Source organism: Pinus tabuliformis, chromosome 4_1 (genome assembly GCF_031772625.1).
Source record: "Pinus tabuliformis cultivar Carrire ecotype Pingquan chromosome 4_1, CPIR1, whole genome shotgun sequence".
In the NCBI taxonomy this organism is placed as follows: domain Eukaryota; kingdom Viridiplantae; phylum Streptophyta; class Pinopsida; order Pinales; family Pinaceae; genus Pinus; species Pinus tabuliformis.
Window position 1 is genome coordinate 399955755 of NC_142303.1, and position 22637 is coordinate 399978391.

Genomic DNA, 22637 nt, shown 5'->3' on the forward strand with positions numbered 1-22637 from the left:
ATATGACAAACATGTCAAGCCTCGATCTTACCAAGAGGGCGACCTCGTCTTACTTTACGATCAGAAGCACGATTTCTTGGGGGCAGCAACACTTCAACCGTTATGGGTCGGTCCATATGTCTTTACTAAGGTTCTTTCTAAAGGAGCCTATGAACTTCAGGACTGCGATGGAATCCCGCTCGCAGAGCCCCGTAATGGGAGCTCTATCTGAAAAATTATTTCGCCCAGTGTTCTACTACACTATGCATCTGCGTTGTAATTCTATGTATATAAGTTTTGCTTCTTTAGGACTGCGATGGAATCCCGGTCGCAGAGCCCCGTAATGGGAGCTCTATCTAAAAAATTATTTCGCCTAGTGTTCTACTACACTATGCATGTGCTTTATAATTTTATGTAATTAAGTTTTGCTTCTTTTTTTGTATCTGGATATTTTTTGGTTTTAAATGGGTATTTGTCTCATATACGTCTCTCTTTGCATAGATGTCTTTGTCACCCTTACCATACGTTGGATATGCAGATGGTGCTAGTGGTCACACACGGGACATTGCATCATCTGCTTGGGTTCTTTATACACCACAGTTGGAACTACTTAGTTCCAGGGGGGAGGGGGTTTCTTGGTTATCCCATGTTAATTTTAGATAACAATGATATGTTCTATGCTTTAACACAATTTACCTCAATGTTCCATTAGCAGCCCAATGACAATTTCAAATTATTTCCATTAGCAATCACATTATCTTAATCACATTGACATTAAATGCAGATAGAACATAAAAAAATGTGCAAAAGAAAAGCCAAGACAAGAGGACACAAGATTTGGTAGATGTCAGGAAAAAACCCCAATGTGGGGAAAACCCTTTCATCAAATCTTCTTATTATTATTCAATAGTTCAGTAGAGAGAGAGAGAGTACTTAGATCAAATTTACTTGCCCAATACATAGTCAAAACAACCCTGTCAAAATCAACAATCAACAACAGTCAATTGCAAGCCTAACTAGAAAGTCAACGGTAGTAAAATCAACCACAAAACTTCCTCCAAGAAGCTCCGTCAACAATTTGAAACGGTACCCTCATAGGAGAATCTTTCCATGACTCCAAGTCTCTCTCGAAAGATTAAGAATTTGACCTTCTCCAAAGGCTTCGTTAGAATGTTTGCGACCTGCTCATCTGTCCTAATGTGTTGGAGCCTTATTGCTCCTCGTTGTACCATTACCTAGATAAAGTGGTACCTGATATCAATGTGCTTGGACCAGTCGCAGAACACACGATTCTCTGATAGGCGAATCTCACTCTGGGTTTCGCATAAGATCATGGTGGTATCCAACATGCGCTCAAATTGCTTGCTGAAGAGCTACCTCAACCAAACCGCTTCACAACAAGCCATACTTGCAGTAATGTATTCCGCCTCTACGGTGCTTAAAGCAAATGGCTTAAAGAAAATGATTTCTGCTTCCTACTCATCCAATATATTGAAGCAAATCCCAAAGAAAAAAAACACCCAACAGCCCTGTCAGCGTCTGAATATCCATGACTGTCAAGTTCCCGACAGTGTATCTCAGTCTATAGTGGATTGTGCCCTGGAGATATCTCAAGAGATTCTTAACAGCGATCCAATGAATGTGACGAGGCTCAACCATAAATTGTCTCAACATGTTCACAACAAAGCATATGTTAGGATGGTAGTTGACCAAGAACATTAGGCCCCCCACAAGTTGACGATACTCGGAAGAGTTCGCTAATTTGAGCCCAACAACACTTCCACATAGCTTCTTGAAGTTGAGTTCCATCGGAGTAGATACGGACTTGCAATCCACCATCCCACATCTCTCAAGCAACTTCACAATGTATTTTCCTTGATAAAGGAAAATATCACTTGGATTTTGCCAGACCTCCAGTCCTAGGAAGTAGTGCATCTGTCCTAGGTACTTCATCTCAAATTCGGAAGCCAATTCCCTCTTGCATGTTAATTTGGGAACTAGGGTCAAATTCCACATTGGACAACTCAGCTGACCAATATGATTCTTGCATTAAATTCCTCTTTGCGAGAGGATCAAAATCGACCTAAAGATCACCCGATTCGGTTAAGCGAAAGTCAAGTTTTGAATTATTTTATTCCTTCATTTATTATGGAATGGGTCGGCCCTAACCACTTGGGTCAACCTCAACCCCAAGTAAACCCTCAAGAAAGCCTATAAAAGGAAGCGACCTCAAGCTCATTTGAACACACTCGATCAAGGCATGTTTCTATTCTTCTATTTTGTTTTGGCTTGCACAAGTTCATCGACAAAAGTTCGCATTGGGTCCGAAAGTACAGGCAAGAGGTTCACTCTAGGTTAGGGTTTTCTAGATCTCAGTTGCTGGCCCAAAACATAAGTTTTTCGTCTTTGGTTGCAGGCACAGGTTAGGGAAGAGAGCGACTTTGGCTCTTTGGTCTCTCGGAGACAGTTCAATGAGAGCGACTCTAGGTTCAGAGGTAGATCGGAAGGATCCGGTCCCCAGTTGCTTGCACCAGGTAGCCCTGGGAGCAACCCTGTCATCTCAGTCGCTCGTACAACACGACCAGGGTGCAACTTTGGCTTGTCGGTTGCTCACACAACTCAACAAGCGAGTGACTTTGGGTCTTTGCAATTCAGTGCCAAATTCGCACGCATAGAGACCTCCTGGGAGCGAATTTGCAGTTACAGTTGCTCGCATACTGTATTCATGAGAGCGGCCTTGAAGTTTCAGTCGCCCGCAGACAGTGTTGATGAGGGCGACGCAGTTCAAATCTAGGGTTTTGACATCTTGGCTTCAGTGAGCTTCAATGATTTGGTAGATCTGAGTTTCTCTGTTGTTAAAACAGATTTGCATATCTGATTTATTGTTTTCCGCTGCAAATCATATGTATTGGGCTCATTGTACTCACTGCTGAAATCGTTTTTTGACAATCTACTAAAGATGAAGATTTGAAAGGGTTTCCCCCTTGTGGGGTTTTTCCCTGGTCTTGGACTAATATGTTGTCTCTTATGGTTGTGTTGTCTTCTTTATCATTGCATATATTGTTCTTTCTTCAATTACGTTTATGATTGATTATACTACGAATAATTGGATGCACTGTTAATGAAAAGATAAATTTGGGTTAAAGTAATTAATACAACATTAAACAATCAAAAGATTTGACATGGAATCAGAGCTAAGGTGAAAGTCAAGCCTAGGAGAAGACAAGCTTTGAAGCTTTCTCCTTTAGAAAGCAGATTGCCTAATCAAGGCCAAGATGTTCTCCTCTACCTTCAAGGAGCATGAAAAGTTGGGTGATGCATCAAACTTTGCCGCATGGAAAGTCAGATTAGAGATCATAGCTGACAACAATGATGTGCTGGAATACATTCAAGGAAGGATGCCTAAGCCTCTAGAAAATGCTTCTGCTTCTCTCAAGAACAGGTACAAGAAAGGTGAGTCTAAAGCAAAGCAAATTATAGTTGATGGTTTACAAGATCATTTACTTGCTTATGTTTACATTCAAGGAAGGATGCCCGAGCCTCCAGAAAATGCTTCTGCTTCTCTAAAGAATAGGGACAAGAAAGGTGAGTCTAAAAAGCAAATTATAACTGATGGTTTACAAGATCATTTACTTGCTTATGTTGGGAATTTAAGAAAGTCTAAAGATATGTATGACAAGATAATTGACATGTATGAAGTCAACAACCTAAATGAGATCATCACCTTGAAAGATCAACTCAAGGAAGTCAAGATGAACAAAGGGGAAGTTGTTCAATCTTACATTATGAGGATCTCTCGTCTTAGAGATCAATTGCAGAGGGTTGGAGAAAATATATCTGATAGGGAGCTTGTAGTAGTGACTTTTAGAGATCTCCCCTCTATTTGGGAAACCTTCATTACCATTATCAGCAACAACAATGTCCTTCTGTCATATGATGAGATTGTTGGAAAAATCACTCAAGAAGAATCTAGAATGATATCAAGAGGAAGGATTCGAAAGCATGAAGAGGGAGACCCGCTGCATAAATCACTCATGGCAAAAGAAAGAAGACAATAAGAGGTTCATTAAGGAAGCCTTCTTCTCAAAATAAAAAAAGAAGGAATGACAAATCAACATCTCATATTGAATGCTTCAATTGTCATACGAAAGGTCATTATGCACAAGACTGTCTTGAGAAAGGAAAGAGGCCACGCTAGAACACTAGAGGCAACTACAATAACAAAAGAAGAAAAGACAATCAAAGAAATAAATGTGACAGAAGAGATGCTATAAGACGAAGAGACTCCTCAAGCGATTGTGAAGAAAATCATCCTCCTCAAAAGAAGCCAAGGGCTCACAAGTATGAAAGTAATGCTGTAAATAAATTTGAATACAATCTCATTTCTGCTCCTAGTTTTTCTCCACCGGATTTGTAGGATAGTTGGTTGGTTGATAGTGGGGTCACTCATCATTTCTTTGGTTATAAAGAAGTCCTCTTTCTTCTAGTAGAGAGGGAGACTATGCTAAAGATCATTCTTGGAGACAATTCTACTCATCCTGTGAAAGGTTTTGGGTCCGTCAAATTTCAGCTAAATTTTGGGGAATTAGTTCTACTGCATGATGTCATGTATGTACCAGGATTAATGAAGAATTTGGTATCTGTATCTGCATTGGAAGACAAAGGGATGAGGGTTGCCTTCATCAAAGGTAAAGTTCTAACTTGGCCTGCTGATTCATCTATGCGAGATGCCTTCACACTAGGATCAAGATTTGAAGGACTCTATAGGGTCACTAGAAGACCTCTCTTTGCATTGGTTCATAATACCAATCACTTGAGCGAATTATGGCACCGCAGACTGGCTCATCTTCACTATGATGCACTTCCGAAATTGAAGAAATTTTTCTCTTGTATTCCTGATGTTCAGGGTCATCATGATGGAGTTTGTCCAGGTTGTGCAAGTGGAAAGAAAACAAGGGGACCATTTCCCTCCAGTAAGAACAAAACTTGTGGCATCCTTCAGGTCTGATCCCTGTACATTCTGTTGGTGGTCATCTCTACTACATAACCTTTATTGACGACTTCGAAAGAAAGACATGGATATTCTATCTTAAGCACAAGGATGAAGCTTTTGAAACATTCAAGGAATTCAAAACATTGATCGAAAATCAATCAGGAAAGAGAATCAAAGTCCTCAGGTCTGACAATGGAGGAGAATACATGTCAAAATAATTCATAGCATTTTGCAAGAAAGACAAAATCAAGAAGGAAATGATTGTGCCATATACTTCTGAACAAAATGGTCTAGCCGAAAGAAAGTACAGGTCTATATTAGAAGTTGCACATGTTATGCTCCATGATCAAAAGGTGTCAAAGTTCTTTTGGGAAAAAGCTACATCTATTGCGGTATATGTTTAGAACAGGGTGCCTCATCAAGCATTGGAAAACAAGACTCCTGAAGAAATATTCACAGGAACTAAGCCTGATATCAACCATCTTCATGTATTTGGATGCCTAGTATATTTTCATGTGCCGAAAGACAAAAGGAACAAACTAGAAGCTACTGGCAGAAAAGGTACATTTGTGGGTTATTGTGAAAATTCTAAAGCATATAGAATTTATATTCCTAGTCAGAGGAAGGTTGAAATTAGTAGGGATGTAACATTTGATGAAGATGCAGCTCTTGGAAAAGCAAGAGATCTTCCTCCACCTCCTACTCCCAAGGAAGAGAATGATGACTGGGATATTCTGGATGGTCCGTCTGCACCTGAGCCTGATATGGTTGATGATCCAATAGAGCCCATGGATCTGTTAGATCGTCCTCCCAGTGATCCTCCCTCCAAGAAGAGACCACTTTGGCTTCGAGATACTTTACAGGATTCTGGGAAAGTGGAAAATAGAAAACAACTCTCTTATGCAGGTCATTTTGATCATGTTTGACATAACATAACATGGAATTTTTAAAAACTATTTCTATTGGAGATATCCCTCTGAATTCACTTTCATTTGGATTTAGAATCATTCAAATCGGATGAAAAATAAATAATTTATGATTAAAACATTGCTGGTTAGTATGGTTGGCCATCCCTCTCCCGCAGGTAATAAATTAATTTTACTTTGTTATTTTTTTCAGTGGATTTTTTTACAGAGTAACTAATTGTTATTTTTTTTTTGATACGTCTTAGAGTAGAAGAACCTGATCACCTCTTTTCTTCCATGATTTCATGTTTTATTGCAAGTAGACACTCGTTTTTTATAGGTCCCATGAAAATAAAGCAAGTCAATTTATGAACGAATGATTCTTGAAGGCAATGATAATGAAATAAGAGATTTTCATCCAAGAATCTATTAATAAATCTAATATCATATGATTTAGTCTTTCTAGGTGCAATGATCTAAAAAATAAAATTCATAAGAGCTTGTTACAAAATTGTTCCCGTTATTGCTCACCAACATGGAAAAGCAAGAGATCTTCCTCTACCTCCTCCTCCTAAGGAAGAGAATGATCACTGGATATTCTGGATGGTCTGTCTGCACCTGAGCCTGATATGGTTGATGATCCCATATAACTTGGATTAAATCATAATTAAAGGCTCAGATCAGTTTGGCTTGATCGGTGGCTTTTTCTGTAAGTTTCATCCCTCATTAGATTAATACTCATTAATATTTTAATTTTTCTAAGTTTAGCCTTAGGAACCCCATTAAAAGTATTAATTATTTTAATAAAATCACTTCTCGGTGGAATTTCCCAAAATGTTTTTTGGGTTCTTTGGAATACATATGCTCAAGCCTCCCTGCAAAATTTGAGGCCTTGAGCACATCTGATGCTACCCCAAATCAACACCCAGAACTACAGTATTGTAGAAGATTTATTGCAAGCACCGTTAACTATATCTGCACTCGAAGTATTGCAAACTTGTCCAACACAACGGAAAGCTTTGCTTTCGGCCATTGGTGGGGTTGACCCTTAGGATTCCATGCTAGCAATATTTGACATGGAGAAATGTAAGCCTCACCTTTCCCACCAACTTGCATTTCAGGTGTAGGTTATTTCGAAAGGCAGATCTATCCATAGAATGGTCATTGACGAAGGCACTTTGACCTGTGTCATGTCTAATTCATGTTGGTTTGCCTTGGGTTCTCCAACCCTCTCTCCGCTGTCGAATTCCCTTAAAGCATTCGATGGCCATACATTCATCCCAAAAGGATACCTTGCCAGCTACCCCATCACTCTGAGTGGGAAAACGGTAATGGTGGACATTGAAGTCGTAGATCGTCATCTCAACTATAATCTGCTTTTGGGCCACAGTTGGTCTTATGCCATGACCTCCATTGTGTCTTCAGTTTTTTGCCTAATATTCTTTCCATTGGATGGGAGAATAGTCACAATAGACTAGTTGTCCTTCTGTACCCCAGATTACTCCCCTTTGCCTAGTGGCACCGTACCCTTATCGGGTGGTATACCTGACTCCTACGTCAATGTTGGTACCGGTCTTTTGAAGGGTTCCTCCCTGATGGGTTGCTTTCCCCTCTCGTCGTCAAAGGTTCCACAGATGGTTTCTAAGGTCTCCACTATTCCTTATGACCAAACTAATCCCTAGATCCTCTCGGCCCCTTCTGACATTGACTCTTATGGAGAACAAATGTTGCTTTCACCAGCTGAATTAGATTACCAAGCCATTCAATCTGCGTCAGATTCTTCAGTCACTTTGGTTACGACCAACGGTACCATCTCCCCTCCCATAACGTCTCCTTCTAATGATCTCCTCAATGAAGTCTACCTACGGATGAAGCTATTCGATAGATCTTGTCTTTAGAGGAGTGACCTTGGGAAACCTCTCACCATTGCGCTTCGATATCTGATTCGGACGCGACCCCTGTAAAAATCATATCTTTTGAGCCACTTGAGGTAGTTCCCTCTAGTTACACGGTTGTCCAAACTTTGGACTCAGAAGGGAACATGGGCAATCTTTCAAATACGATGCTCATTGATATCTCAGTGAAAATAGGTATCGTGGAAAATATTCAGATTGGAGCCGATTGCAATCCTAAGGAAATTGCAAGCTTCACCTGCCTTTTCAAGGAATTCCGCGATGTATTCACTTGGTCTCATGAGGAAATGCCTGACATAGACTCTCTTATTGACGAGCAAGAGATCAAGAAGTTATGAGCATTCTCTTTATGGTATTTTTCTTGCTCGTTAATCTGAAAAAGCCTCGAGTCTCCTTCTTTGGGCTTGTTAAACTACTACGAAGAAGCATGAGCATTCTTTTTATGGTATTTTTTTTGCTCATTAATATGAAAAACCTGGAGTCTACTTCTTTGGGCTCGTTAAACTAGCACAAAGAGGATATGAGCATTTTTTTTTTGGACTTTTTATCGCTCTTGAACTGAAAAATCCCCGACAATTATTTAATGGTTGATACAGGAAGAAGAGGATAGGTTAACTCACTATTTTTCCTAAAGGGTAGCAGATTTGTGAGATTTTGGAGGTCAAAGTGTGGGTGGACTGACTCACACTCCACTTTTCACTCAAATATCAGCCCGAATAGCAGTAAGCATCTACCTCCGACCTAACTAAGGACATTGCTATTCCTAACGGAGTCTCATGGAAAGGGAAAGAGCAATAAAGCGGGGAAACATCTTAGCTTTTGCCTCAATGGAACTCATGAGAAAATTGGCAAGGATGAGCCTCTCACCATCTATATATTGGAGGCTTGGGCATTGTGATTGAGGTCGAATGGTTGTCAAATGATTGTTGAAACTTTGTATGAGATATAGTTGTTATGCTTCCAAGAGGTTGAGAGAGAGAGAAAGGAGCTTGAGGACTAGAGAAAGCTTGATCCAACCAAGATGGTTGTATTTATTCTTCTTCAATCTAATAATATAGATCTGTTGCTGTGTTGTCTACTTGATGGTGTTGATGTAGTGTTTATTTACATGTTGATTCAATACCATAACTTATAAGTAGCTTAGATGCATGTTGTTTCATATCTTTATGTATTAATGTTTTAATCATCAGAGTTTATATGTTGTAGGATTACTCTTTGTCTTGTTTATGTGTAGGTGTTGATCTAGGAGCTAGCAGAGGGGTCTTCCACTTTGCTACATTGGGTTCTCCTTACAGGGCTACACCAAGGACTAAGGTAATCTCTCTTCTTCCACTTTGTTAATTATGCATTGATATAGGTATGTATATGCTTCTTTGTGCTAGTTGCAGTTAATCTGAAACGGTCTGCCTTGGATCCCGGGAAGATCCTTGAGGGTATTCCAGCCACAACCACTTGTGCATTTATCAGCTTACTTGACAAGCATTGGGTGGTTTATCAGCCCTTTCAACAAGCACCCTAGTGATTGTCACCTTGCCTAGTGGTTTATTAGCCTTGCAACAAGCACCTAAGTGGTTTATCATTCTACTTGCAAGCAATCTTCAGTGTTTACGTCGTGGGGTGAATAGGAAGGATGTGGACATCTCCTTTGCCCCATCATCTTGTTTCTAATTGTTTGGCGGTGGGGCATTCTTTCACACCGGACCACCCACTCGCAACTCTCCCTTAGACCATGGATCCATCTGTCCCACTGAGGCCAGCGAATTAAAATTTATTTTATTTTATAATTACATGATGTCTCAGCCAGCCATTTTCAATCCTCCATGTTGGCATTACACAATCATCATTTATATTTACAAAAACAGGGGTCTCAACGTAAGGGGTGTTACACAATATTTCACCATATAGCTCTACATTGACGAAGCGGTGGACCAGTCCAAGGTGAAGAATCTTAGGGTAGTGTTTGTCTTGCATAAACATAGTCTCAGCGAAAAAAACACAAACATTCAGCATTAAGAGGGGGGCATGTGCACTGCATGCAAAACTAGCATATATAAAATAAATAATGATAATATATATAAAAAAGTTCTAACTAGAGAATAAACTTCATGCAATACAAGTGTCGACAGATTTTAGCAAATGTGTGTAACTCTCTAGCTTTGTTACTATATAGCTAAGGCTATGTATATGCAGGAGAAACACTACCCTAAGGTTCTTCAACTTTGTTACTAGATAGCTAAGGCTATGTGTATGCAGAAGAAACACTACCCCAAGGTTCTTCACATTGGATTGGTCCACCCTTTCATCAATGCATAGCTCAGAGCTATATGGTGAAATACCTTGAGATCTCAATCACCAATGCTCTTATTCCTTATGGTGAGATCTCAAGCCTCAAGAAAAATTGCAAATCATTTGCAGCTGAGCAATGTATGTTTTTATCCTTGGACACGGAAAAGTAGCTCCATTTGGTTGAAGCAATCACTGAGATTTTCAGCATCAACATGTCCATCATAGGTTGGTATATCGATCTTGCATTAAATCAATGTTCCACCAAGACTCCGGGATGGGGAGACGCACAAAGGGGACGTGTGGGAGTACCATCAAATTTTAGGGAAATTTAGGGGGGGTAGGGGGACGTTGGGGTATATAATTTTTTTCCTTATATATATATATATATATCAAATTCATATTCTATAATGAAAGCATAAATACAATAATACATACATATTTGAATTAAATAATGAAATACATTGATCCATACTCATCATCCTTACTAATACATACATGATTCATTCATAGACCACAAGATTCAATAATAAAATACTCTGATCCTTTTTCATTATTCATTATTCACCATTCTAGAATCTGCATTGATTTAAAAATTAAATTCATCATCGTAGATTCTAAATTGATTTAAAATTTAAATTCATCATTCATCATTCTAGAATCTAATTCGTACTAAGAAAAATAGACTATGATAGATACTGCATACTGAAATCTAAAGTAAGAAAAATAGACTATGATAGATACTGAATACTGAAATCTAAAGTCTGGAATAGTAAATTGGTATAGCTAAAACTCAAAAACAGTGGAGTGATGAGTCTAAAATTTACTCGAAAATACACAGAGGTTTTGGTGCTCTTGATTAAATATTAATTCCATACCCTTGTACATGACAAAATGCAATGGAAACATTGCAATCCATCGAATCCTGAATTCGTGAAAAATTGTTAAGTCTGCTGGATTTTGAGTGAGATAAAAAATTCTACTTTCTCCATATGAAATCCAATGAGGTTGGAACCACTTTCAAACATTAATGTTAAAAATTTAAGTAAAAGGATGAAAATGAAAGATAAAGGAGAATGCCACTTTTACTTTAAGAATTTAACATTAATGTCCCCTCTTGGGTCTCCCCAAAAAGGGGAAGTGGGGAAACGTTTCCCCAAACATCCTCTCCTCCCAGGTGCATGGGGTGCGCACAGCTGATCGTGGAGACGCATCCCACGTGGAACACTGCGTTAAATCAGCATGTCCATCATAGGTTGGTATATCGATCTTGCTTTAAATGGTGCAATAGAAGGTAAAGAAGAAGCCATGCCATTAGTGGGCTTTTCAGGTTTCTTACCTTTCGTGTCCTCCTGGTCCGGATTCACCTCTTCAGTTTATGAGGACCATGCAAATCACAAGAAATTCGCTCTTCTTCACTTCTATTCATTGTTTAATGAGGATGAGTTAGTTAGCCTGGACAATTACGTTGATAGCATGAAAGAAAGCCAAAACGCTATATATTATATTGCTGCAGACAACATGACCAGTGCGAGAAATGTCACCTTTTGTTATGGGTACCCATGGTTCGTGGTTGCCTTACTGGATATCATATTTTATCTTTCAGGCATGGTTCCTTATCGATCCAATTGATGAGGTCGCCGTTCAAAACCTTAAGTCCTATAAGGACAAGCAGTTTGTGGATATCACCAAGAAGACTTAGATTTGGTAATTGATTATTTTACGTTTATATGCATGCTCTAGGCACAATGCCGTTGTTCTTTGTAGTAACGTTCAATGCCATTGTCCTGGGCATTGGACATATGCTAACAGGAATCATATTTTGGAACAAATCAGGTTTACTAGAACACACTCATTGAGTTCATGCGCTCGATTGTTATGTTTGAAATTTGGACATGGCCAAAATTTCTATTACGAAGACATGTAAGTGTATTTGATGAATTGGATTGACTTTTTAGATTTCTCTATTGTTTCTGATTTCTACACGAGATTTTCTGAGATTTCTAACGGAAAAGTTTGAACTTTATGAAATGAGTAATGAGTATTTTTTAGTATACTTGTTTTGAAGGATAAACCTGTAGAAAGAATGCTTATGTGAAAAATAGAACATAAGATCTTGATTGCATTTGTGACATATTTGTTGGAGTGGAGTTCTTGAACGTTAGTAAATAAAGATCACACCGTAATGATTACATACATCTTGCAAGAAGAGCCCTGGATTTTATTTGTTCAAGATTATTGTTTGGGTGTGATGCTTAAAATTCTATATGTTGATCAAATGGAATGCCAAAATCACAATGCAGATTTAATTTCAAACAGTGTTTGGTAATAGGTAATACATTTTCTGGTTTCCAGCTTCTGTGGTAAGAATTGTTTGAGTGTACTGCTTCAGGATTATTTGTGCGTAGATTTTCCATCTAAGTTAACATAGTGGATGCAATACATGCAGTAAAATATGTGGTAAGGATTGCTTGAGTTTACTGCTTCATGATTATTTGTGTGTAGATTTTCCATACTAAGTTAACAGAGTGGATCCAATACATGCAGTAAAACCATGTCATTCCTTTGGACGAGGAGCAATATGCTACAACTTTGGCTTCATGGGTAGCTTTCAGTCAATAGATTTTCTCATTTTTTCGATATATTTGTTGAAGGCATCACTGCGACACTAAAAAAGGGTTGGCTATTTTGTGGATGAATGTTTTAGGGGACAGACTATTTCACATATGCTAACTGCTTTAATAGTGGCATAAGACCTCCCAAGAGGTATATGTTATCTGCAAAACATACAGGTACCCAAAAACTAGTGAAGCTTTTTACAAAGGCAGACTGCCCGATATTCTATTCAGTATTTGAATGGTAAGAGACACTAAGAAAGGGTTGGCTATTTTGTGGATGAATGTTTCAGCGGAGAGACTATTTGAACTATGATAACTGCTTTTAACGGTGGCAAGTCTTCCCAAGAGGTATATATTATCTGTACTTGTGTTTGAACAACGAGCTTTGCATACACGAGTCTAGACTTGTAGAATTGAACTTGCCTGGAAAATATACTAGTACCCAAAAACTAGTGAAGATTTTTACAAAGATAGGCTGCCTGATATTCTATTCAGTATGTGAATGGTAAGAGACATTTGTAGACGATATTTTGTCTTCAATAAAGAAGCATGGTGACCCAAAAGCTTGGTTTCTTGTTTATAGGTTCTGAATGATGATGATGATATTGCAACTTGGGCACCAAAATAGCAAATAGTTGGAGAACTAATAGACTGCATAGATTTATGGGCAAGAATAGTGTCTTCTAAATGTTTGAAATTGGACAATATGTATTCTTTTCTATATTATGTAATTTCCCCTTTAATATTCTTACTTTGAATTGTTTCTCTCTGCATCACATCTAGAGCTGATCAGAATAAGCAATGGGCGGTTTATGCAGGGCCCGACTGATGGAATGGTAAACTAACTTCTTCGATCTCATGTAAATGATCAAAATGCTGCTAACGTTAATATGAGGAATTCCAATCTAATGTATATTCCAATTTACACGTGTTTTGTGAATCCCTGAGCCAGATCCTGACATGTTATATGAACATTGAGGAATATCGCTCTTAATGAAGGTAACGACCATGCAATGTCTAAAATATCTTGTTATAAACTTAATAAACAATTTAGAAGTTAGCAACATATTATTAATAACTCTTTGATAACTGCTGAACGTAAAACAAAGTAGCAATATTTTATTAAACAACTCTTTGATAACAGCTGAATGTAAAACAGGGCTTTAAAAAAGAAAGAAAAAACAAAACAAATAGAAGGGAAAATGAACAGGGTAGGACATCTAAGCCAAATGATACATAGCAGAAATGCAGAGTCAATGAGTTCACCCCTCTCTCTATATATCCTCCTTACTATCCATTATAAAAACTTTGTACTTTTATGGTCTCATGCTGAATGATAATCAGTTTCGATATCCTGTAGGAAACCCTGCTGATTGAATGCGATATAACGTCTGCGTCCTCAAAACCATAGAGATTTTAGGCAAGAAGGAAGTTAGTAATGTCAACAGAGGCCAGATTTTAAAAATTGGAAGAAAATTATTGAAGTATATGTTTCAAAGTTGACTGTGTTGATTGATATCTACAAGTTCAATCAACAAGTTGATATCTACAAGTTCAATCAACAAGTTCTGTTGGATTTATAAAGATCCATTAGGAGTTGAAGAGGAAAAATGTCAGCAAGCAATGGGACATTAAGGTATGAATTCTTTTGCAGGTTTGATATTTAGTTTCCATAAGAGATTAGTTTAATTTCTAGATTCTGTAAATTTCGTACCGTGTGCTATTATCTATATATACTTGTTTAATATCAAATTATATATATATATATATATAAACTTTTTATATAATCCTATGGAACTGAAGTAGTTCACAGTTACTGCTTCCCTCTAATGCTGTTGTTCAACCTAGAGAGTTATGTGTTGTAGGACTAATTACAATCCTCTTTGCTCGTCATTCATTATCACACTTTAACCATACTTTAAGGGGGTTTCAAATAATCTTGTGTACCTCGCAGGAACAACCGGGTACAAATACCTTCTCGGATGCATTGCGAAGAACAGACCTTCATCTGCCTTGACACACAATACTCTGATTAGCATCCCAGCTTGGTTATACAGCTTTCTAAAGCTAGAGCCCAGCAATTGCGAAAATTGCTGTCGCAAATATGTGAATCAGTGGCAAGTCACAGCTGTTAATGGGAGATGTGTGCTTCGGAGCACCTGAAGACTTAATTTTTGGATCAAGTCAGTGCATCCTAAAAGGGGTTTGTGAGATTAGACTATAGATTTATGGTTAGGGAGTGGCCTGACTTTCTTCCATTTTGTCATTGCAGCACAAATACCTTCCATTATGTTTGAAGGGCAGTCGCTTCACATCCTTGCAAGATGTTTCTTTTACATTTTCACAGGCAGGGACTATCGCTGCCAACCCTTGTTTTTAATATAAATAGAATTTTCTCAAACATCGGCACCATATGCATATGTGTACTTAATAAAACATATTATTAATATGCATGTTAACAAAGACCACTCTAATCAAAACATGAAAAATGTAATTTGAATTGCAAAACCATATTATTAATATGCATGTTAACAAAGGCCACTCTAATCAAAACATGAAAATTGTAATTTGAATTGCAAAACCAATATTAGTATTCAAAACATGTAATTTGAATTGCAAAACCAATATTAGTATCGCAAGGGAAGCGGTGAGTAATGCAGATGTTTTAATAGTGAATGTGGATAAATATATAAGATTATTAAAAAGGTGTAGTTTAATTTATGGATGAAATGATTAAAATGTAATCTGAATTATTTTAAAAAATTATGGACAAAATGATTAAAATTGTAATTTGAATTATTTTAAAAAGATGTAATCTAATATATAGAGGAAATGATTAAAATTGTAATTTGAATTATAAAACCAATATTAGTATTGCAAGAGAAGCAGTGAGTAATGTAGATGTTTTAATATGAATGTATAAAAATATATACAAATTGTAATTTAAATTATAAAACCAATATTAGTATTGCAAGAGAAGCAGTGAGTAATGTAGATGTTTTAATAGTGAATGTATAAAAATATATACAAATTGTAATTTGAATTATAAAACCAATATTAATATTGCAAGAGAAGTAGTGAGTATGTAGATGTTTTAATAGTGAATGTACAAAAATATATACAAAGTTTACAAAGTTTCAGGTTAATTTTTGATTTTGAGAAGATATAGTCTAATTTATAGATGAAACTACTTTATTCACGATCTTTTTTTTATTAGTTTTAACTTAAATTGAGCAGAATTTTTAAAAAACTTGAGTTTAAATTGTTTTATTTGTAGAATTCAAGTGCCTTGGGGTTTTCAGGGTACCGAATTTATTTATGCATTCAAAAATGTATTTTAAAATATAAAAAATCACATTGTTGCTTGAAATTGTATTGTCGGATTCTGTTGAAAAAGGTTGTTTAGTCTATAAGTTAGACTATGCTTTTTAAAAATGTGTGTCTTTCCTTTTCACAATTAACCAAAAGACTTTTCTAAATATAATATTTTGCAGTTACTAAAAATATGTAGATTTCCACTTCATATGATTTTTTTTGGAAAAAAATAAAAACATATTTATTATTTCATCATTTATTATTATATTAATAAAGATACTTTAAAAAAATGTATTAATTTTGTCTCAATTACTCAATTAGTGATTGTCGTGGTCTTTGTGAAGTATGTGGTTTGAGGTTCAAATCTCGTTTGATTAATAATAAAGATACTTAAAAAAAATGTATTAATATTGTCTTAATTACTCAATTAGAGATTGTTGTACTCAATTAGGGATTGTTGTGATATAAAGTCTTTGTGAAGTATGTGGTTTGAGGTTCAAATCTCGTTTGATTAACCTTGTACGCCATGCATTGGGGCGTACATGGGCGCACATGGATTTACCTAGAAGTTTGGTGGTAGCAATTAGATCAAGGAATTTGGAAACGATGGAAGAATGCTCCACAAATTCCTAGACTTTGATAAAGTCTTGTTGGATGCCAGGCAGAGTCGACAACCTCGTTGAAAGGCAATGCCAACCATTGCAACTTTTTATGGAAGTAAAGCTTATGTGTCACCTCATTGGCATGGAGAATTCTATGAAAGTTATGGGAGGAGATTCTCTCTTAATGCTCGGGTTACAACTCTGGAAAATATTATCACCAAGAGTTCATAGTTTGGTTCGGGTGGTATTGGTTGAGTGTGGCGTCTCAGAAGACAACTTGTCACTCATGAAGATGAATTTCCTAGAAATGGACGCAATTGATCGTAGAATTTTCGGAGGTCTTTTTTGATGGCCATCTCTCATCTTAAAACATTTTTATGCTGCCATGCTTTTTGTCGTGTTTTCAGTTGTATGCCTTTTGTACATCTAAGAATAGAAGTGTCTTGGTTGTTTTTTTAAGGAAAGGTTAACTAAAAATATTTATGGCCAAATTTCAATGAGCTATTGTGAAAATTTTGGCCCAAAATCTAGTCTTTATTAGTACAAAATTCTTATCCATGAAGTTAAAAAAAATAAAAAATATGAAAGCAACATAACTATTTAATATTAAACTCCATAATAAACATTACCACGATACTTGAATTAAAATTTTAAAATAATGAGAAAGGATGGATGAAGCTCTACAAACCCTCACAGCTAGGGCTAGTCATTCTATGCTCAATTTGCATGAATTTTTGCGGATCTTTTATGTAATGGCAAATTCTAATGATTCAGTGGAAAAGATAGTTCCATTTGAAGGATAGTTTCTTTTGAAGGTATGGCTGTCGATCTAGCAAGTACTACAGTTTGATTGTTGAAATTTGGTTCTGGTATTCTGGTGGTTCAAAAAATTCCTTCACTCAATGTTCCTGTGGATGAGGGAGCTAATAGTGGTAAAAAAATAAATTAGGATTTGGTTTGCAAGTTTAATGGGTTTTGGCCACAGCGGGTTGATGTACAAAAATGGATCTTTGAGACATGGAAGCCCTGGTTGATGTACACAAATGGATTTTTGAGACATGGAAGCCCCTTTTGATAGATGAATTAGATATGTACCCTTTCGCTCAGGGTTTTTTCATGGTGGTTTTTGATAACATAGATGACAAGAAGGCCACTTGTGAAGTTGGGTGTGGTTTTGGGGTAGTGTCAGTCTTTGCCTGCACCTTTAGACTCCCACTCTATGACTCCAGTTTGGGTAAGGCTATGGAACCTTCCCTTTGAAATTTTGGAATCTTCCCATATTTTCCTCTATTGAAAATGCGTTGGGAAAAATTTTCAAGACCAATTTTGTCCAAATACGTGTGGAGATAGACTTAAATAAGGGTTTTAATCTGGAGATTAATCCCACCGCTCCAAACTATGTTTGGGTCCAAAATCTCAACTATGAGAATATTTCTTTCCGATGTAGAGCATGCTATGAAACAGGGCATGTAATTAGAAACTACCCCAAGCATTTAGAGAATAGCAAAGACCAGAAAAAAACTAGAAGGCCCAAATGTGAGAATAAGCTTAGGGTATTCACTATACATTATTTAAAGAGGATGTGCTTCAAAATAAGAAAGAACCAAATGACAAAAATGATGCAGAGGTGGGCAAGGAAATTGCATCAGTGGAAAAAAAAACAAGGAGGAAATAACAAATGTCAATGAGGATCCTATGGACTCAGCGAAAGTAAAAAAGCAACAAACCCTCATGGAAAATGGATCCCTTCTGAATCCACAACAATTATTTGCTAAAAAAGCATCTTTTGGGCAAATCAGGCAAATGAGGATAAATCCAAATTTCACTTGTTAAAGAAAGATATGCCAGAAATAGAAAACAGGCTGGCCTCGTATTGGAAAAAAAGGAAAACACATTTTACCAAAGAAAACATGAAATCAAATAGAGTCAAAACAAAAACAGTGAATAATGGAATGTTGGGAATGGGAGTGTTTTGGAGAAGTTTTAGTTGGAAAAAGTCTGAAAATTTTGACCTAATAACCTGATTTTTTTAATAATACAAATTCTTTTAGAAAAAAATTTAAATAATTTTTATTATTTTAAAATTTCCATTCCCCGCAAATATCAAAATGTAAGTAATTTTTAATATTTTAAAATCTTTATATCGCACTCCCTTTGCTCCTCTAACGGTCGTACATTGTTAAAAAAAAAAACGGCTACCTCCATGTTGTCTTTTCCACCCTTTGAATTTGTTGCCACAGAAATTGGCAATCAACCTCTTAAATAATTTCGCGGTACATCTGTGAGACATTTCTCACTGTTTCCTATGGTACTTCTGTGTCGATTTTGTTTGATATTTGGTGTGAATTTGTCACAATGGTAAGCATGAACTACGTGATTTGATGGTTGAACCCCTTTAACTTTTGAAATCATATGGTAAACAACAAAATTTACTTAAAAAAATGTCGAAATAAAATAATGGTTATTTTAAAATAAATAATTAGAAAAATCATTACTAATATTTTATACAAAATAATTATATATTTAAAAAAATATCTAAATTTGTGTTTTTTTTTTTTTTAATTAATTATAAAATTTAATTAATATAAAAATCTGAAGTCTCATGCGGAAATTGACGGTCAACCTCTTAAATAATCGCATGGTCCATTTGTCAGAGGTTTCTGGTTTCTGACCTTTACTGTAATACTCAAGTGTCAATATGGTTTGAAATTTGGTGCGAATTTTTTGTAATAGTAAGTATGAACTATGTGATTTGTGCAATTGTTGAATCCATTTGTCATTTTAAATCATATTTTAAATTGTAAAATTTATTAAAAAAATGACAATAAAAAAAAATAACTTTCATTTATAATAAAAGCCATTACATGAGCGTGATGCACAACTACAGGAAAAATGTTAAATGTCGAACCACATAAAATAAAAAAAATATTGTCATATTAATTCCAGCTACAAGACAAGTGTTATATGTCGATCCATGGGAAGAAAAAAAATGCTGCTAAAAAATATTAAGTTGGAAGCAGAACCGAGGAAGGTATGCCTCCCCTTCCATACGACCAACGACAAAGGGAAACCAAATGAAGGCCACAATTGGCAAAATCCTGCCTTGCCTTCAAAATAGACGCACACCCATTCAATAACTTATCTGGAATCTCCAACGATTTGAATCTCTTCAATAGCAAGCCAAGATGCAAACTTCAACACCCCCAAAGTGCAACACCTTTGCCCAACCGTTTGTGCCAGAACCCCTGACCAAAAGAAATGGAAAGCATGGGAGGGATCAATCACAATGTAGGCTCCACAACCACATTCCCCGTGGAAGTAACACCATTGAAGAAACCAACAGGAGAAGAGCAATCAATTTCTTTGTATATGACACGACGACTGTGAACTTTAGGCCTCCATGGACCTCCAAGAAAAACCCATTATTCTCAAACAAGTAGGTCGCATTTTAGGGATCAAATTCTCAAAAATATACTTATCCTTGCAAAACACCAATACACCCCAAAAATATATATATAGGGGAATTGCCCTGAATTCTTTCTAAGAATTCAAGAAAGCTAGAGTTGTATGGCAAATTTTGTGTAGTTATGCAAGAAAACTTGTTAAAAGGACTATGGGTTTGATAAAAAAATGGTAAGAGTTGTATGACAAAATTTGTGGAGCTATGCAAGAAAATTGGTTATGAGACAGACTTGCCACACCAACATTCAGAAAAAAGGAAAGTTCTCATGAATTTTCAATTTTTTCCAGTATCTACTTCCTACTGCAGGAAGGAAACATGTCCTACAAACAGTTTGGTTGCCAAAAAATTGATCTCGCAGCAGGACATGTATCCCTAGCAAAAGCTGCAAGATCTTGATCAATTGGGGTAGTGGAAAATAACAAACTAGCATCGTCTTCAACAAACAAAAAGCATGAAAGAATGTTTAATGCGACATACAAAAGAGAATCCTAGGATATATTGAAGTTATGCGAGAGAAAGCAACAAAAGTATCCTGCAACAACCGATAAGCAATTCAACTGACAAATAATGCTATCTTTCATGCATGTGAGAAGCCAAATTCACTTGTAAGTTTATAAAACTTGTAAATTAGCTAGTACATATCTTCAATGAGCCATAAGGAAGGACAATTTCAAAAGTTCAAAGAATTGTTAGGCATGAAGGAGCTAATTGATTTTTCATTACAAGAGATTGTTAAAAATGTAATGAAAAGTTTTAGTGTTGAATGCAATTTTGCAAAAGTGTAGATTGAAATAACATAGGTGTAGAATTTGCACATATGCAACAACACCATCTCTAGTGTTGTTTAGTCGAAGTGCACTAAAAATTATGGTGCAGATATTTTCTAATACAAAGTTAATCTAGCACAAGCACTGAATTAGCACAAAAGTGGCATGCAACAAATTGATAATGTGAAAGCAACAAATTGATAATGTGAAAGCAATTGCTGGGCAAAACATTGTAAACCATAGGTTGTAAAACTTGCCAACAGAGTTGTAATCTTCTTAATGTGGGTCAAAAAGTCATACAACAAACTTGAAAACCATTCGTGGTGAATCATTTGAATTTTTTTAAACTAACATGATTTAGCTTTTTCTGTCTGGTAAAGAGTTTAAAGGATACCAATTTTTGACACATTCAACAACTATTACTTCTTTTAGTTTTCAAAATTTTCCTCGAATAGTTTCTTTTTGGTGAGGAACAAACACGCGATTCATGGCAAGGAAACTTTTTACCCAATCATCATTGGAGTAGAAAACCTATTGTGCTGAGGTAAATGAGCAAAATAAAGGGCTTCCATGTTATTGATTCCCAGTAAACCCATCTCAGATACACTCTCACATTTCTTGTTAATGGAATTTGTCCCAAATGAAAGATTTGTAGCCTTGATTGGGCATTGGTTGAGATAGCTAGACTCTGAGAATCCATTTTCATTAGTATTCTCTTACAATGTTATCTGGTTGGTTTGTTTACCCTGTCTTGTTGGGATTCCAGAATAATGAAGTCAGGTGTTGCATCATATTCTTTATCCACTTGTGCATGCCAAAAGACCCTCCGAATCCACATGACAAAAGATAAAATTTTTAGCAATCCTTCAAAAAAATTGTAACTTTTGCACCAGAGATTTTGAGGGCGATTTAGGTTTGAACCCTATATAGATAATCCCTGGAAAAAAATATTTAAGAGTAAGAAAAAAATTCATTGAACCCAAAATCGGGAAAACAAAATTGATTTTTCATTATGTTCATTTACAATGTTATAAAAAATTCATAAACCCCCAAATCCATTAATCCTAGATTATAATATAATCATAGTTTCTTTGTTCGGATTTACAAAACCATGGGGAAAACCACCATCTACCTAAAAACCGCTAATAGTAAAAATCACTTGCCATAAACTGCTAAAAATGGACACACAAAAAACATGTTAGTCTTTTGCGGACACCCACAATACCCCTCAAATTTAAAGAGAGGATGATCATGATCCACCTTTGGGAAGGAATGCATTAGCTCCAAGGCCCTTGAGATGGAATTTTTTTTTCCTTTTTTAATATCTAACTTGGATTTTTCTTGAGCTTATGTGGGTTGGATTTCCTGCCACCCAAATTTTCCAAGGGAAAATTCAAACCCAACCCTCCATTGAATGGAAGAATTTCCTTAAATTTTGATATGTGGCACAAGGAGTAGTTTTTATTTGCTTCCATAACACAGGGAGGGGATGAGGAGGGGAAGGACTCAGAATACGATAGGAAAAGGGACTTGGTTACAAAAATAGTAGGGGCATCATAGTGTGGGGAAGCATGAATGAAAGATTGACCAAGGGGGGCTTCGAACCAAGGGATGCAACAAGGGAAGGGAGAATGATTTTAGTAGGGGCCAAAAAGAGACATCTGAGGAAAAAAGAGGGGAAAGAGAATGGAAACCATACTAGAAGAGGAGCCACCAACTGAGCACATGTCTAGAGGAGAGCTTCACACATCCAAAGCATGAAAATGACCCTCGAAACCAAAGGAAGGAATGACACCAGC

General features: G+C 36.5%; 1 long non-coding RNA gene across 1 annotated transcript in view; it reads left to right on the forward strand.

The window, feature by feature from the left end:
- LOC149175993 (uncharacterized) overlaps positions 1-14956 on the forward strand; it is a 52592-nt gene extending 37636 nt beyond the window's left edge. Inside the window, exons 4-5 of the long non-coding RNA XR_016258589.1 lie at positions 9025-9104; positions 14646-14956. This is a non-coding gene — a long non-coding RNA (uncharacterized LOC149175993). The remainder of the gene's footprint in view (positions 1-9024; positions 9105-14645) is intronic.
- The last annotated feature ends 7681 nt before the right edge of the window (positions 14957-22637 follow it).